This window comes from Ornithorhynchus anatinus, chromosome X1 (genome assembly GCF_004115215.2).
Source record: "Ornithorhynchus anatinus isolate Pmale09 chromosome X1, mOrnAna1.pri.v4, whole genome shotgun sequence".
NCBI classification, from domain to species: Eukaryota; Metazoa; Chordata; class Mammalia; order Monotremata; family Ornithorhynchidae; genus Ornithorhynchus; species Ornithorhynchus anatinus.
The window spans coordinates 74,297,230-74,316,247 of NC_041749.1; the positions used below are offsets into that span (position 1 = coordinate 74,297,230).

At 42.8% G+C, this 19,018-nt stretch overlaps 1 protein-coding gene and 1 non-coding gene across 3 annotated transcripts in view; both read right to left on the reverse strand.

Moving 5' to 3' along the window:
• CACNA2D3 (calcium voltage-gated channel auxiliary subunit alpha2delta 3) overlaps positions 1 to 19,018 on the reverse strand; it is a 1,019,762-nt gene that overhangs the window by 969,793 nt on the left and 30,951 nt on the right. The gene's annotated exons all lie outside the window — the stretch shown is intronic.
• On the reverse strand, positions 17,663 to 17,800 carry LOC114807192. The gene has a single exon (XR_003755245.1). It is a non-coding gene; the product is annotated as a small nucleolar RNA SNORA7 (small nucleolar RNA).

A 19,018-nucleotide genomic window follows, 5' to 3' on the forward strand; every position in this document is an offset into this window, starting at 1 on the left:
AGAGCACTGTACTAAGTGCTTGGGAGAGTACAAAACAATTGAAAAGACACATTCCCTGCCCACAGTGAGGTTATAATCTAGAGGGATGCACGGAATAGCATTCAGCACTGCAGTCACAATAAAGATATTATACCATTCATTATTCCTGGGTAGGCTGTTTGTTTTTTGATAATGTCATTTCTTCTGGAATTATATGTTGTTCTCAGAGAAAAACTTTTGCATGCCTGTATACATATCCAAGTTGGCAATGTTGCTGATCCATGATATAAGGAGGCTTTTGCTATACTACTTATTTCTCAGCCTTACAACAAGGCCTCTGATGCATTTCAATACTTCATTACAATTTCCAAGAGCCACCAAACCAAGTATCAGCTGAATTGAAGAATTTCTTGTGAAATTATAATAAGCATTAAAGATAGGAGTGGTGAATTAAGATTTTTAATCCTTTCCTTGGGTTCCTAATTTCTCCCAAAATCTGCCTTTTCCAATTCACATTAATATGTTAATTCATATTCATATTCTAGACTTCATTATGCAAGCTTCCAAGACATTAAATTCTAGTCAAAGTGACTATATTTACCCCAGGTTCTTAATGTCAATTATTTCTAGAACATTCCTGCTTCAAAATCCTTTACCTAGTTAAACAACGCACAAGAAACCCCTTGAATGAGAAAACAATTGAGATTCCTTCAAGGAAAACTAAACCAAATTCCTTTTCTTTTAACTCCAGATTCCTCATATTAAATTTATAATAAAAGTTCCAGAATACGCTTGAAGAGCAGCCATGCCTAGCAGCTCAAGATGTAGAGATGGGTAATTAATGAAGAGAATGGGAAAGGAGAAGGAGCAGCAGCTTTTGCACACTCTCTGCCACTGTCAATTCTATGCCCTCCCACAACCCCAGCTGAAAAAGTATGATGTTAAGCAGTTTCGCCAAGCACTTTATTGAGTGCTTATTGTGTACTGAGCACTGCCCTAAGTAAATATTTTAGACTCAATCATATTTATTGAATGCTTACTGCATGCAGAGCACTGTACTAAATGCTTGAGAGAGTACAATATAAAAGAGTTGGTAGAGGCGTTCCCTGACCTCAAAAATGCAACAAAGTCAGTAGAGATGATCCCTGCCCACAAGGAACTTACATGTTCATCCCCCATGATGAGAGATGGATGGACAATTTAAACCAGTCTGTGTTGAGGTTGCCACATGGTTTGTTCCATATCCCTCTAAAATTTCTAACTTTTCCCTCTAGTAACCCATTAAGCACTTCTTATCCCTGAGTTTATGCTAGCCTTTTTGAACTGTCTGTCAGTTGTCATTTGAATCACATTTGAAAGGCCAAGAGAGTGATCTCTCTGCTCTCAACCACAGGCTCCCTGATATTATTTGCTACATCTTTTATGTCACTTTAAAAAGGTAAAGGGAACAGTAATGAGCATTGCCCCTAGCTTCACACCAGGGAAAATGAGCATGAGACTACTTAAATCTCATGATTTCTCTTTCAAATCTACTCTTGCAAAACACATAATACCCTCAATTCAGAACAATTCTGTCAATGTGTTGGGTTTTTTTTTATCACAGTCATAATCATCAATTCTGTTGTACTTTTTCAATGAGTTATTAAAGTCACAGAGGCTCAGAAAGTATCACACTGGTGGAAATATAAAAATTCATCTTCTGTCCAGCAATCTAGACAAAAATCTGGAACCCTGCTTTGAAAATGCACAGTGGCTTTTTTTTTAAACACATTTACTGAGCTATTTCCATCTCATTAAGCTCAGTGGGTGCCTATCCATGTTTATTATTCATACGCAACTTATTTTTGAGGGCAGCAGAACATATTCTCTCTTGCTGTATCTCTAGTATCCACTCAATGAATGCCATACTTTAATAGTCAACTTTATGGTACTTATATATTATCATGTTCTAGGTTCTCTCTTTGAGCTTACATTTTTTTCATGATTGACCAATACTTTCAGTTTGGAAAGTGTGTGTCACCAACTACAATCCAGCTTCATCCTTGGCTACTGCCAATAGGTAGAGCTTATTTGAGGGGACAGTTAAGTATCCCCTCTAGATGGACTTTTCTGGAAAAATGGGATATGACAATGAAATAAGGAACAATCCCATGTGCAAGTTCATTATGGGTAGGTAACATGTCTGCTAATTCTGTTGTATTGTATTCTCCCAAGAGCTTAATACACTGCTCTGCAATAGTAAGTGCTCAATAAATATGATAAATTGATTGATATACAGGATATCTGGAAAACCTTGAAAAAATCTTAGTTTGACAGAATTCCTACCAACCTCCATTCTAAGCATACTAAGAGACATTTTGCTTTCTCAAAAATAATAATAACAATTGTGGTATTTGTTAAGGGTTTACTAACAGCCAATCATATTTATTGAGTGCTTACTATGTGCAGAGCATTGTACTATGTATTTGGGAGAGTACAACAAAATTAGCAGACACATTCCCTGCCCACAATGAGCTTACAGTTTAGAGGGGGGAAGACAGATATTAATATAGATAAGTAATTTATAATATATAATTTAAAGCTATGTATAAAAGTACTGTGGGGTTGGGGGTGGAGCGAATATTAAATGTCCAAAAGTCACAGATCCAAGTGCATAGGCGACAGAAGGGAGAGTGAGCCAGGGAAAAGAGGGCTTAATCAGCGAAGATATGACCTTAATAATGCTTTCAAGGTGGTCTGGTGTATACGGAGGAGAAGGTTGTTCCAGGCTATGGGGAGAATGCGGGAAAGGGGTTGGTGGTGAGATAGACGAGATCGGGGCACAGTGAATAAACTGAAACTAGAGGAGCTGAGTGTGCGGGCTAGGCTTTAGTAGATTAGTGAGGTGATGTAGGATGGGGTGAGCTGATTGAGTGCAGACCATACTAAGGAGTTTCTATCTGATACAGAGGTGGATGGGCAGCCACTGGAGGTTCTAGAGGAGTGGAGAGACTCGGACTGAAGGTTTTTGTTGATAAATTATCCAGGCAGCAGAGTGAAGTCTGGATTGGAGTGGGGAGAGACAGAAGACCAGTGCAGAAGTTAAGGCAGGATAGGATAAGTGCTTGGATCAGCATGGTAGCAGTTTGGATGGAGAAGAAAGGTGGATTTTAGCAATGTCGTGGAGTTAGAACTGACTGGATTTGGTGACATTGACATTGAATACGTGGGTTGAATGAGAGCAATGAATCGAGGCTAACATCCAGATTACAGGCCTATGAGATAGGAACCAGTGGTTGCCTATCAACCTCCGCTCCAAACAAAAATTCCTCACTCTAGGCTTCAAGGCTCTCCATCACCTTGCCCCTTCCTACCTCTCCTCCCTTCTCTCTTTCTACTGCCCACCCCGCACGCTCCGCTCCTCTGCCGCCCACCTCCTCACCGTCCCTCAGTCTCGCCTATCCCGCCGTCGACCCCTGGGCCACGTCCTCCCGCGGTCCTGGAATGCCCTCCCTCCTCACCTCAATCTAATTCTCTTCCCCTCTTCAAATCCCTACTTAAAACTCACCTCCTCCAAGAGGCCTTCCCAGACTGAGCTCCCCCCTTTTTCCCTCTGCTCCCTCTACCCCCCCTCACCTCTCCACAGCTAAACCCTCTTCTCCCCCCTTTCCCTCTCCCCCTCCGCCTCTCCCATCCCACCTCCTCAGCACTGTACTCGTCCGCTCGACTGTACATATCTTTACCACCCTATTTATTTTGTTTATTTTGTTTAATGAGATGTACATCACCCTGATTCTATTTAGTTGCCATTGTTTTTATGAGTTGTTCTTCCCTTTGGCTCTATTTATTGCCATTGTTCTTGTCTGCCCGTCTCCCCCGATTAGACTGTAAACCCGTCAAATGGCAGGGACTGTCTCTATCTGTTGCCGACTTGTTCATTCCAAGCGCTTAGTACAGTGCTCTGCACATAGTAAGTGCTCAATAAATACTATTGAGTGAATGAATGAAGGAAAGTGGTGTTGTCTACAGTGATGGGAATGACAAGGAGTTTAGTTTTGGATGTTTAATTTGAGGTATCAGCGATTCATCCAAGTAGATATGTCTTGAAGGCAGGAGGAACAGATTTCTGGGAAGGAGAACGGTCAGGGCTGGAGATGTAGTTTTGAGAATCATCTGCATAGAGATGGTAATTGAAACCATGGAAGCTAATGAGTGCTCCAAGGGGGTGGGTATAGAGGGAGGATAGAAGAGGACCTAGAACCCATGAGGGACCCCTACTGTCAGAGGTTGGGAAGCAGAGAGAGAGCCAGCAAAAGAGACTGAAAAGGAGCAGTTGGAGAGTGAGGAGAACCTAGAGGGGACAGGTTGGAAAAAGTTTCAAGGAGAAGGGGTTGGGCTATTTATGTCAAAGGCAGCTGAGAGGTCAAGAAGGATTGAGATGGAGTAGAGGCCATTAGATTTGGGGAGAAGGTCATTGGTTAACTTAGAGAGGACTGTTTCTGTAGAGCAAAGGGGGAGAGAGCAAGAATGGAAGTGATCTAGGAGAGAACTGGAGAATATGAAGTGGAGACAGTGGGAGTACACACTTCTATCAAGAAGTCTGGAGATAAATGGTAGGAGGAAGATGGGGTGATAACTGGAGGGATCCGTGGGCTGAAGGGAGGGCTTTTTTAGGATAGGGGATGTTGAAAGCAGTGGGGAAGAAGCCATCGGAAAGTGAACACTTGAAGACAACAGTCAAGGAGGGACAAAGGGAGAGGTGATTGTTTTAAAAAGGTATTAAGAGTTAGGGTCAGAAGCCCAGGTGGAAGGGGTAGATTTAGAAAGGAGGTGAAAGATTTCATCTTGAGTTACTGCAGGGAATGTAGGGAAAGTCCAAGAGGGTAGAGGAGGAGCTTGGGATTGGAGGAGCAGGGGAGATTTTAGGGAGATCACACTTGATCATTACAATTTTGCTGATGAAGTACGTGCCCAAGTCATTAGGGGAAGGAGATGGTGAGGGTGGGGGGAAGGGAGGTTTGAGAAGGGAGTTCAATGTCTGGAACAGCTGGTGGGGGCAGTAGGTATGGGAGTAAATTCAGAAAGAGAGCCTTTGTCGAGCAGTGGGAAAGGCAGAATTGAAGCAGATAAGAGTGCATTTAAGGTGGACAAGGTCAGAGAGATGGCTGGATTTCCTCCAATAGCGCTCCACAGCTCGGGCATAGGAGCAGAAGAAGCATACTGTAAAGGTGATCCACTGTTACAGGTTAGTAGTATGAAACTGGCGGAGGGACAGGGGAGCAAGGGAGTTCAGTTCAGTGAGGGGGTGATACTGAGTGTGTCAATCTTTGCATCAGGAGAAGGTAGCTTGGGTATGGAGAACAAATGGTGTAGGATGTCTGTAGAATAATGGAGGGGATCAAAAGAACAGAGGTTTCTGTGTGGGGAAAAGGACAGATTTGCAGGGGATGGGTGTATGGGAAAGAGGGCAGGTGAAGAAGTTGTGGTCAGATAGAGGAATTTCAGAATTGGTGGGAGTAGAGATTGTGCAGTTAGTATGTGCCAGGTACAATACTAATCCCGGAGATAGATACAAGACAATCAGGTCAAAGAGAGTTCCTGTCCCTCAGGGAGCTCACAGTCTAAGTAGAAGGGAGAGCAGGGATTGAATTCCCTTTTGACAGGTGAAGAAACTGAGGCAAAGAATTATATATAAAACTGCCTGTTCTGAGGTAAAGGTTCATCAGGTAGAGCCCTGCCCGATCTCAAATGGGAGGAAGAGAGGTGCTCAGTCAGCCAAAGGGGAACTCTGGAATCCTTTTGGAGAGAATATCTCTCCAATCAGACAATCTATCAATGGTATTTCTTAGAGCACCGTACTAAATGCATGGGAAAATACAGCAGAGTTGACAGACACAATTCCTGTCCACAAGGAGCTGACAGTTACAGCTCCTACCACTGCTTCTCTGACAAAGGCCTCTCAGCTTGAGTGACTGGCATGAAGTCAGATGGTCATGGGACGGCCCCTGGCAAGGAAAGGAGAGCATGACCCTCCATAAGACAGAAACAAAGTGGAGAGCTTTTCTGATCATATGTCCTAAAAAATGTAGACCATTCCAATTTACTCTTCCAGGCATTTTTACTAGGTTGTTTGCTTTTTGTTTTGTAATAATAATAATAATGATGGCATTTGTTAAGCACTTATGATGTGCAAACCACTGTTCTAAGCGTTGGGGACATACAAGGTGATCAGGTTGTCCCACGTGGGAGTCACAGTCTTCATCCCCATTTGACAGATGAGGGAACTGAGGCTCAGAGAAGAGAAGTGACTTGCCCAAAGTCACACAGCTGACAAGTGGTGGAGCTGGGATTAGAACCCATGACCTCTGACTCCCAAGCCCAGGCTCTTGCCACTGAGCCACACTAGAGTTCTCTTTGGGAATGAGGATAGAGAACTCAGTCTCAGTGAGAATTCTGCTGAGGGAAAGCTTTTAAATAATAATAATAATAATGGTATTTATTAAGCATCTATGTGCCAGGCACTGTACTAAGCACTGGGGTGTACACAAGCAGATCGGGTTAGACACCATCCCTGTACCACAAGGGGCTCACAGTCTCAATCCCCATTTTACAGATGAAGTAACTGAAGCCCAGAAAAGTGAAGTGACTTATCTAAAGTCACACAGCAGACAAGTGGCAGAGCAGGGATTAGAACCCATAACCTTCTGACTCCCACCCCCATGCTCTATCCGCTAGCCATGCTGCTTCTAATCTTTTGTATGGAAGATTCTGCAATTTGTTTGTTTTTTTTGGCTGGCTGAATGCTGTTGGTTCTTATGTGGGCCTGTGGGTTAGGTCTGGAGAAAAAAAATCAGAAGACCAGAGCTTTATTAGTGGCTTCTTTCTCATTCACTATGACAATGTAGACATTTGACACCCACACTTGGGTCTTTTCCTCCCCATGGAAAATGGGGAAAAAAAAATCTAACCACCTAGGACAGTTTAGGATCCAGATGGCTTTCCTTCAATTAGTTAGGCGGAAGGGATCATGTCAATCCAATGACCTCCCCAATTCCAGTCAATCAATCACACCCCAGGAGGCTTTAGAAAAGAAAAGGGAAGGGGAAGAAGGTCAAGGAAAGGAAGGTCATATGGGGCTTAGACAAATCAATTACCCAGATTGTATCCACCCAGCACTTAGTACAGTGCCTGGCACATCGTAAGTGCTTAATAAATTCCATTATTATTATAATTATTATGAATAATAATGTTAATAAACCTCATAAACCCATACTGGTAGGCCTTTAAGGCAAATCATCCATTCATTTGGCATTAGGCAGAATACTCACAGGTTTGGGGATAACATTTCGCCCCCCAGCAAGTGGTTGGCAGGACTTCCTCAAGTCCACTTTTTTAAGCCAAGATGGTGAGAGAGGACATGACAGTCCTGCTCCTCTCATTCAATGTCCTCCTTCTCCAGTTCCCTCTCTCCCTTCACTCCACTGCAGCCATTACTGTGACTGCCCTTCTGCATGACATTCCTGGTAGCTCTCCAGCTCAGGGGAACTGCATGCAGACTGCCCCTGCCAGAAATCTGCAGGAAACTTCTTGCAGCATCTGTAGCCACAGCAGAAAGGATGGCAATGGCAACAGCGGAGGTGGTAGCAGCAGCAGCGCAGACAACAGGGGTGAAAAGGGAAGAGGCAGAGGAGGGGGAGTGGGGGAGGAATAGGGTGAATACTCCTTGTCTGCATCTGTGTGTGTCTACTGTGGTGAGCAAGAGGAACTCCAGTTTGTATTATTTGACCCTGGAAGCAACAAGGCCAAAGGACGATTTAGAGGAGAAACTGTATTATCTCTCTGAGGCAAACACTATTTAAAGCATTGGGGTACATACAAGGTAATTGGGTTGGACACGGTTTCTGTCTCACATAGGACTCTCACTCTTAATCCCCATTTTACTGAGGTACAGAGAAGGAAGTGACTTGCCCAAAGTCACACAGTGGACAAGTGGTAGAACTGACATTAGAACCCTGGTCCTTCTCACTCCCAGGCCCACAATCTATCTTTTTCCCTCTGCTTCCTCTACTCCCCCTTCACCTCTCCACAGCTAAACCATCTTCTCCCCCTTTCCCTCTCCTCCTCCCCCTCTCCCATCCCACCCCCTCAGCACTGTACTCCTCCGCTTGACTGTATATATCTTTACCACCCTATTTATTTTGTTTATTTTGTTTAATGAGATGTACATCATCCTGATTCTATCTAGTTGCCATTGTTTTTATGAGATGTTCTTCTCCTTGACTCTATTTATTGCCATTGTTCTTGTCTGCCCGTCTCCCCCGATTAGACTGTAAGCCCGTCAAATGGCAGGGACTGTCTCTATTTGTTGCCGACTTGTTCATTCCAAGCGCTTAGTACAGTGCTCTGCACATAGTAAGCGCTCAATAAATACTATTGAATGAATGAGTTTTGAGGAGAGGAAGTGAATTGTTTTGCTGAGAGTTTAAGGAGGGGCTAAATTGCTCTGCTGGGCAGGAAAAGGTCTGTGGGATGAGGCTATGCTCCCAGGGGAATAAGCTCGGGGGGAGGGGGGTCGCCTTCCTCTTTGGTTTACCCAGTAAGAAGTGAAGGAGCTGAAGAGTAGACAGTACTGAGCAGCCCACCTGCTACAATCCCCCAAGAACAATGGATAAAAGGGGCGAAAGACCTGGCCCTCTTTGCCCAGAGGGGAACCACCCAAGCCATGCGCTAAAGACACCTACAGCTACCGCAACCCAGCACCTACAATTTGAACCAGGACAACGATGAGCTGTGGGCAGTCCAACTCCTTGAAACTAGCATCTTCACCAAGACTTGGGGAAAACCAGTTGGATTGGTTACTACAGGTGTTGTGCATTGTGTGTGTGCGTGTGTAATAATAATGATGGCATTTAAGCGCTTACTATATGCAAAGCACTGTTCTAAGTGCTGGGGAGGATACAAGATGATCAGGTTGTCCCATGTAGGACTCACAGTCTTAATCCCCATTTTACAGATGGGGTAACTGAGGCCCAGAGAAGTTAAGCGACTTGCCCAAAGTCACACGGCTGACAAGTGGCTGAGCCGGGATTTGAACCCATGACCTCTGACTCCCAAGCCCGGGCACTTTCCACTGAGCCACGCTGCTTCTCTTAGGCACCTAACCCCTGCTTTAGTAAAACAAAGCTTTCCACTTTGTTTTTTCTTTGTGGAATATGCCATTTGAACTCCCAAATAAGGGAGTTAAATCCCTGGTTAAGGGCTCATAGGTTGAGCGCCTGATATTGTGGGGGAGCAATCCCCGGGCGGGGCTCATGACACCTATATCTCTGTCTTTGTATCTTTCTTTCTTTCCTACCTCACCCCCTATAGATAATGATAATAATGATGGCATTTGTTAAGTGCTTACTATGTGACAAGCACTGTTCTAAGCGCTGGGGTAGATACAAGGTGATCAGGTTGTCCCACGTGGGGCTCACAGTCTTAATCCCCGTTTTACAGATGTGTTAACTGAGGCACAGAGAAGTCAAATGACTTGCCCAAAGTCACACAGCTGATCAGTGGCGGGGCCTAGATTAGAACCCACGACCTCTGACTCCCAAGCCCAGGCTCTTTCCACTAGGCCACGTAGATCCCACCCCTGTCCCACTTTGAACTACACAAAATATGATAACCTTAATTTAAGGATGGTGAATGGCTTACAATTCAAGTGATGCTCATTCTTGAAAAGATCAGAAAACCCAGCAACCTTAACGAATTTTAGTTTGCAAATTTTAGATTGAGAAGCAATGTGGCTTAGATGATAGAGCATGAACCTGGGAGTCAGAAGGATCTGTGCTCTAATCCTGGCCCTGCCACATCTGCTGTGTGACCTTGGGCAAGTCACTTAACTTCTCTGTGCCTCAGTTACCTCATCTGTAAAATGAGGATTATTATTAATAATAATTATAATAATAATATTGATGCTATTTGGTAAGCACTTACTATGTGCCAGGCACCATACTAAGCACTGGAGTGGATACAAGAAAATCAAGTTGGACACAAGTTGGAACCCTGTCCCGTGTGGGGCTCACAGTCTCAATCCTCATTTTACAGATGAAGTAACTGAGGCACTGAGAAGTGAAGTAACTTGCCTAAGGTTACACAGCAGACAAGTGAGAGTCAGGATTGGAACCCATGACCTTCTGACTCCCAGGCCCAGGCTCTATCCACTATGCCATGCAAGATGATGAGCCCCATGTGTGTCATGAACTGTGTCCAACCTGATTTGCTTGTATCCACCTAACAGTACAGTGCCTGGCACTTAATAAGTGCTTAATAAATACTGCTATTATTATTACTGTTATTAATAATAAACCTCATAAATCCAGATTGGTAGGCCTTTGCAGCTCCACGAACCCAGCATAAGTGGGTTCAAAAACCCAGTCTTCTTATCTTCAGTTTATTTCTTTATTCCTCTTTAAAATGTATGTTCTTAGAACCCAGAAATAGGGCACAGATGCAAGAATAGTTTACTATTTATTAGAATGAAGCTATTTTAGTCCCTCTACCTGAATTTCATCCCCCCAAAATTATTTAAACAATGCTAAATTTCTCAGAAAGTGGAATCCAGATAGCTTTTCAAATATATAACTTTCCCAATCATTTGTCATAAAAAAAACAATGAGCTACCCCAGGAAAAAAAAAATCCACACAGCATGTCAACAAAGGCACAGTACCATTCTTTCCTAGTATCTTACTAATACTGCCATCCTGTGACAAAATATAGCAAAAGCAGGAAGAAAAAGCCCATCGAATAGACATCCTGCTACAGGATTACAGAAGAGCCAATCTGTGTCTCAGGTAATAGACCTAGGGAAGCTTCAAAAACCCTCAATAGTCTATGTGATAGTGCCATAGTTTTTTTTTAAATGAGATCTTCATTTTTGATTCACATCTATTAAGACTCTCCATAATCCCTACCAAGGGACTTACTGCAAAGGGGGGGGGGGGGGTGCAGGAAGTTGGTCAGGCAAATAAAGGCTAATTAAAGTGCCAAAAGGAAGAAATCATTCAAGTGTGTAGTCATTCATTATGCTTTCTGATGGAACATTCCTCTTCTCAAATCTGGTGGATATGTGACTAAAAGTTTTGCATAATATACCAACATGAGCAGCTTTTTCTGAGGATTAAGCAAGATGTTACTGTTACAGACAGATGCTACAAACAAATGCAAAGAAACAGCCAGCCTCATACCACTGCACATGATTTTGGCGATCAAAGACCACTAATTTGAAATTCTGTAACTCTGTTATGGCTAAACTAGAGAATCAAGGAATCACAGAGTCATAAAAGTAAGCATTAACAATCATGGAGTACCCACTCTGTGCACAACATACTGCTAAGGCTTTAGAATTGGAATGACCATACATTCTGATTTACTCCAGATAGTCTCAGATTTTCACAGACTGGCCCAGAAGGTAAAAAAAAAAACAAAAAAAAAACCCTCAATGCCCCCCAAATGAGACTTTCCCAGCTAAATCAGATATCTTACCTATCCCTGACTCCCAGTTGCTCTTGTTCACAGATGCTTGAACTTCCATGTCTAGACCGAAGAATTCTAGGACATGTAATACCATATACCAGAATGATGGAAGATTTTAACCCTACACTTCTGGTTCCCAAGGGGGAAAGGGAAGCTTGCACCTTTCGGGGTGGTGTTCTGATTTTCAATAAAAATAGTAAACCTACCTTCAATACTGAATTTTCACTTATTTTAAAAAAATGTTTAATATTGAAATAGCTCTAGTCTGCATATTAGACTAAACGCATGGGAAACATGAGCATGCACACACATACACACACAAATAATATACATTTGTCTGCTTGCATGCTGCCTCTCATCTTCACACAGCTCCCTGACATAGCAGCGGTATCACTATGGGCTCCTGTTCCACTTAGAAGGCAGCTAGAAGGTCTCCACTGAACTGCGTCCTTTGCTGTTCCCCCCTCCCAGCCCCACAGCACTTATGTACATATCTGTAATTTTATTTATTTGTATTCATGTCTGTCTCCCCTCCCAGGCTCTAAGTTCGTTGTGGGCAGAGAATGTCACTGTTTATTGTTGTACTGTACTTACCCAAGCGCTTAGTACAGTGCTCTGCACACAGTAAATGCTCAATAAATATGAACAAGTAAATGAATGAATGAATGAATTGAAGAAGTTGAGAATCCCAGTGCCATGCAGGTCTCGGGTAATGGAAAACTGTCCCCACCTTCCATTGTCTAGAACCTAGGAAGATGGGCTTTGAATTCTTATTGACAAAGAAAGGATGAAGAGTTCTGGAGTTTTTAAGCACTTCTATCCTCCCTTGACTATTTCGTCAGTCTCCTCACTGATCTCGCTGTCTCTTGTCTCTCCCTACTCCAATCCATAGCTCACTCTGCTGCCCAGATCATTTTTCTAAAAAAAAAGTTCAGTTCACATTTCTCCACTCCTCAAGAACCTCCAGCGGTTGCCCATCCACCTCCTCATCAGATTATTTACCATGAGCTTTAAAACACTTGATCACCTTGCCCCCTCCTATCTTACCTCACTGATTTCCTACTACACGCCAGCCCACACACTTCACCCTTCTAACACCAACCTCCTCATTGTACCTGGATCTCACCTATCTTGCCACCGACCCCTCACCTCCTACCTCTGGTCTGCACCATCACTCTCCCCACCTTCAAAGCCTCATTAAAATCACATCTCCTCTAAGAGGCCTTCCCAACTAAGCCCTCATCTCCCTTACTTCCTCTCCCTTCTGCATCGCCCTTGCATTTGAATTTATACCCTTTATTTTACCACCACCACCCCAGCCCCAACACACTTATGTACATATTCATAATTTATTCTAATGTCTGTCTCCCCGTCAAGACTATAAGCTTGTTGTGGGCTGGGAAGATATCTACCAACTCAGATGTACTCTCCCAAGCATGTAGTACAGTGCTATACACACCGCAAGTGCTCAATAAATACAATTGATTGATTGATTCTGGGAGACCCAGTCCTTGGGGAACTCGAGCCTCAGTTCTCTCAACTGCTTGTGGCTGTGAGCAGTGGAATCACTAATCTGTGATCAGGTGGTAGGGAAGAGGCACAGCTGCTGGTTGGGAAGGAAAGGTCTAATGCCAAAGTGGAGTTGGGGTGAGGCAGGGAAAGGAATTAGTTTTTACAAGTATATTGCAGAGAGGATTTCTCTGGGGACAAAGTAAGTGGTTTGCTAAAAATACACTGTCTCACTTTTTTATACCTGCACACCATCCCTGGGGGACAGATAGGATCAGGTGTTATTAAATCAATTTTATATACCTGGGAATTCCCAGGGAAGGTGTTTCCATAGCTTCCTCTAATATCACATTCCAATGTCTAACCAAAATTCCTCATGCTATTATCATGAATCCATTTCTTCTTGCTCTAATCTCATTGGTTATGACAAGGGTATTCCACTACATCCTAGATGGCTCAAACTTCACAAGAGGCAACACCTATGTGGGGAAGGACTCTTGCTGCTTGCTAGCTCCCAGCTCCTAAAAATGGGTGTAGACTGTAAGCTCCTTGTGGGCAGGGATCGCATCTACCAACCCTGTTGGAATGTACTTTCCCAAGTGCTTAGTACAGTGCTTTGCACTCAGTAAGCACTCAATAAATACCATGGATTAACTGCTTGAGTGGGAGAGGACTCCTTTGGAAAAGGACTCATGGCTAAATTTCTTCTCTTCAACATACCTTCCTATGAACTTGATGGAAGAGCAACTGTTTAACTATCCTCCAAGATGATCTCCACAGAGCAAAAAATAGGATACTCAAGTTCTTTACATTAAAAGAATAAAGGAGTAAGTTGGCTGTGCCAAGATACAAACCTCATGCTGCTGCTTAGTTCACTAAGATTTGCATAATAGAATAGACCACAATAGAGAAGATAGATTAGTCAAAATCTAATACAACTTGGAGAGACCTGCAATTTATTTCTTTTGTGTCTCTGTAGAAATGGTTAACTCAGATAAGACTGAGAGAAGTAGAACTCAAAAGAAGTTCAAATTCAGTCTTTGCCAATTAGTCTCAAGAAAATGTTTTTCTCAACACTCTATTTGAATGAACTACAGCAGTTTGAAAATGATCCAAACAGTCATCCTGGACTGGGTTTATTATAGGAAAAGCCTTGAAATGAAATATGTTCTGAAGATATCTGAATTTCATTCTGAAATGTTCCCCTGCAATCTGTGGCCCTACAGAGTGCTCTCAGCGGAGGTCTGCAGCACGGAATGGCCTTTACTTGCAATAAAAAATAGAGGAGAAAGGAAAAAAAAATCCAAAAGGAAAGATCCCATCATCTGTCCAATAAAAGGAAATTAAAGCACCATTTCTAAATTTTCATCAGGATTTTGTAATGCATCAATTTTCAGTCATAAGTCACAAAACCTGTCTGCTATGTGACCTTGAGCAAGTCACTTAACTTCTCTGGGCCTCAGAACCTCATGTGGAAAAAGGGGATTAAGACTGTGAGCCCCATGTGGGACATGGACTATATCCAATCTGATTAGCTGTATCTACCCCAGTGCTTAGTACAGGGCCTGGCACATAGTAAGCACTTAAATATCATTTAAAAAAAAAAAACAAAATAAATACCTAATGATCATCAAAAGCTCCCACTATATTTACCTAGTTTCTAAAACAATCAGCTATAACAACAATCATAACCGATCTTTGCTTATGATAGGATGATGCAGAATATAAATAGATCTTTCTGTCTTGCCTTCAAACATTTACCTTCACTTAAATTTTGAAACACTGAGATAGTGTTAAATCAAACACAAAGACATTTTTACATCTCCACAAGCAGGACTACATTAGCAAAACTGAATTAATCCTGCTCTGACACAGTTTGTTTTTCTCCATTTATTTCCCTGTGTTTCTGTCCTTGCCCCCTCTTAAATTGGGAGCTCCTTGTGGGCCAGGAACTGTAGTTGAAGAAAAATCACTAAATGACTGAGGTGTAACTTTCCCAGGCAGGAAAGAATGATTCCACCCAATGTCTAAAAACCTTGTTTTTTCAAGATGGTATTAAATTTCTTCTGTTTTACACTCAAAATCCAGAAATTTAAAAAGAAAACTTCTTGGTTGTTTTCATTATTTAATAATAATAATAGTAATTTTGGGATTTGTTAAGCTCTTACTCTGTGCCAAGAACTCTTCTAAGCACTGGGAGAGATAAAAGGTTATCAGGTTGTCCCACTTGGGGATCACAGTCAATCCCCATTTTTACAGATGAGGTAACTGAAGCACAGAGAAGTTAAGTGACTTGCCCAAAGTCACACAGCTGACAAGTGGCAGATCTGGGATTAGAACCCATGACCTCTGACTCTCAAGCCTGTGCTCTTTCCACTAAGCCACTCTGCTTCTCTATAACCCATATAACCACAACCCACTAAAACATAACCCATATGACCTGTGCACATGCATACTTTTCAGATCTTTTATTCTAAGGCTATCATGCTGTAACATAACTGAAAAGGTCTTATCTCAACCCCATTTTGAGTAGTCATTGTTAATTTCCACTTCTGTTACTTGGCTAAAGCAATCAAGTTTGAGAGCTGAAGAAAGCACAGTACTGTCTCCCACAAGCCAACAGTTACACAATTCAATGAAACTAGTTGGTTTAGTTAGGAGTCGAAACAGCCATGCATGGGTTGAAAATCCAGGCCACAGCAATGGCCCAGCTTGATTCAATTCCTACCTCTGCCCAGTCACAACACAATGGCAACAACAAACTAGAGTTGACTATTCTGTGTGGGGAACTTGAAATGGGACAGGAGACAGGGGTTCTGGAAGGACCAGCAGTGGGGGAAGGGCTGACAATGGGGCCAGTGGACTAAGATTAGGGAGAGGAAAAGGAAACAGAGGCAGTTGTAGAAAGAGAGAAAATGTGACACAATTGGTAGAGGCACCAGTCACACGTACCTACCCACAGACAATATCTGGTTGGTCCAGCTGGTCAGGTTCAGCAGATAAAGGGTGAAAGAAGAGGGAAAGGGAGCAAGCAGGAGAGAGAGAAGAGAAAAAGAATGAAAGAAGCAGTCAGGCTACCCATCTCCTGCTGCCTTCACCACATTGGCAGTCTTGCCTCACATTGGAACTACTGTCGTTTCCAGCATCACGCTACTCCTGCGGGCTACTTCCCAGACGTTTCTGGATGGGCGAACTGCTTGTAGAGTAGTTGGGTCGGAGACCTCCAGGTAGCCACCTCCGGCTGCAGGAATAGCATCTCCAGAGTAAGGCTGCCATCAGTGGTGGAGGAGGGGAGTCCACCTACCCGCTCACAACCCCCCTGGATGGCCTGTATTAGGTTCCCAGCTCCGGCCCCTACTTTTGCCACTTGCATCACCCTAGCCAAGTGGGGAATTTGGGGAGTTCCTCCCAGCCAGGATCAGGTGCCGGAAATTGGGAGTTGGACCATATAGTGAAGTACTCCTTTCGTTTTGTTTTTCAATGGTATTTGTTAAGTGCTTACTATGTGTCAGGCACTGTACTAAGCACGGGCGTAGATAAAAGAGAATCAGGTTAGACACAGTCCATGCCCCCCATGGAGCTCACAGTCCTAATCCCAATTTTACAGATGAGGCCCAGATAATTTAACAACTTTTGCCCAAGGTTAAACAGCAGACAAATGGAGGAGTTGGGATTAGAACCCAAGTCCTCTGACTCACAAGCCTGTGCTCTCTCTACTAAGCCACGCTGCTTCTCCTGGGCTCCTTTTTCCAAACTGAAAGTGTTTGGGTCCAAACTGGAGGCCAGAAGCTTGTCTCCCAGATGTTTACAAGATTTCTTTCAGGACTGCAACCCATTCACAAGCAATTTGTAACTGAGAGCTTCTGAACTGGGACCACTGTGACAACCACTGGGATTTATAGCCCTGTCCAAGGCAAGAGAGGTTTAACATTGAGCAGAGCCAACCCAGCCGAGGAGGCTGGGGTTCCAAATTATGCTCAGGCTTTTCTAAGCCCATCCAGGGCTCTAGGGCTCCATTCCAAGATCTGAAGTTGTTTTAATGCCTTTCCAAGCAGATATTTAAGGTGAAATTTGACACTTCACAACTCTCCCCTCACTACACACAGTATAGTTTAACACACCCACAATTAGACTAGAATATTTTTAGTTCCTATTTGAATGAGCTGCAGAGGATTGAAAAATGATCCAATTTCTTTTTAAATTTGAAGTGTCACACCAGGAACCAATGCATATAAGTAGTGAATATGACAATTCTGGTTGAAGAGTAGGCATATATATTTTAGATAATATCATAGTTGATCCAAATTGATTTCTCACAAGAATCTGGCTGGGAAAGAAATATAGTCTAGTGACTGGCCAAAGGTCTTCCAGTGACCTTCTCTGTGACCCTCGCTTCCTGCCACATATGAAAGATTTTGAGATACTGGACTAAACCTGTTGTATAGAGCATGGATTTGGGGGGTTTTCTCATCTTACGCCGCTGAGTCATCTCTGACCCATAGCAACGCCATGGACACATCTCTCCCAGAATGCCCCACCTGTGGTAGTGTATCCACAGAGTTCTCCTGGTCAAAATATGGAAGTGGTTTACCATTGCCTCCTTCCACGCAGTAAGCTTGAGTGCCTCCCTTGATTCTCTCCCATGCCGCTGATGCCCAGCGCAGGTGAGTTTTGACTTGTAGCAGATTGCCTTCCACTCAGTAGCCACTGCCAAAGCTAGGAATGGAATGAATATGCCACTGCTTGACTCTCCCTCCCACAGTCAAGCCTGGTAGAGTACTGAAAACTCTCCAGGTGCGACCCTGAGAGGGGATTTTGGGGGTTAGATACACACACACCAAAAAAAAAACCCTAAAAGAGATGTAGTTTAAAACAATTTTGCTCTATTTACCTTAACATTTTCATGGTTATAACAGACTGTCAATTTAGGAACTCTTCCTAATTCTACCCTAGTTGTCAAGTTGATTTCATGCATTTAGCTGAAAAGTCCTCTTAAGCAATTATGGCTATTTGTACCCTATTACCAAAGAACATGGAAAAGGGAGAAAGTAGGAGTGGAGAATGTCTGAGCCCATGCTACGCAGCTTCTCTTGGGTCCATAGTTACTCTAGACAGCAACTATGAGTTTTGCAGTTCAGTTATGTATTTTAATACCTGCCTCCCTCTCTAGATTGTGAGCTCCTTGTGGGCAGAAAACGTGTCTTACCAACTCTATTTTGTTGTACTCTCCCAAGCCCTTAGTGTAGTGCTTGCACAAGTAAGCACTCAATAAATACCAATGATTGATTGAGTTGGGAAATTGTAAACATCTTGAGGGCTGTGATTATACCTACTAATTCTGCTTGTATTCTCTCAAGCAGTTAGTACAGTACTCTACATACTGGGAGAGGGAGATGATGACCTTGATTAAACGACTTTGATTAAATATCAAGCCCCTGGCTCGGTTAACAAATCATGGAAAAACTAAATATTAATCCTCACTTTACATTAAATATGTCCATCATTCATTTTTATTCATGGAAAACTAAAATTTCTGTCAACTAATAACTCAATGATTAATTACATTATATAATAATTTCTGAAAGATACTATTAGATTAAATTGGATCACTACTATCAAAGTGAGCTGCTGTCTATATATAAAGAAGAAAATGTGGGCAGGGAAATGTGTCTACTAATTCTGTTATAATGTACTCTCCCAAGCATTTAGTACAGCACTCTCTCTTCAGTAAGTGCTCAATAAATATCATTGATTGATAAGAATTTGTGTTTTATCTCCTGTAATATACCTGTTCCCAAACCTTCATTTATGTGGATTCACAGACAGGGATGGATATTTCTGATCTTGGGTAAGATCTCTAATTTTACATTTAAGTGCAGACCTTTACTTCCAGAATGAGCTTAGCAGTCATCTAGTCAATTCTCCCATTAGCTAGCTGAAAAAGTGAATGCAGTTTCCAAAAAGCTTAACCCACTCTCTGGGAATAGTTTATGCACAGAGAGGATCTGCCTCAATACTGTAAGCAGGATG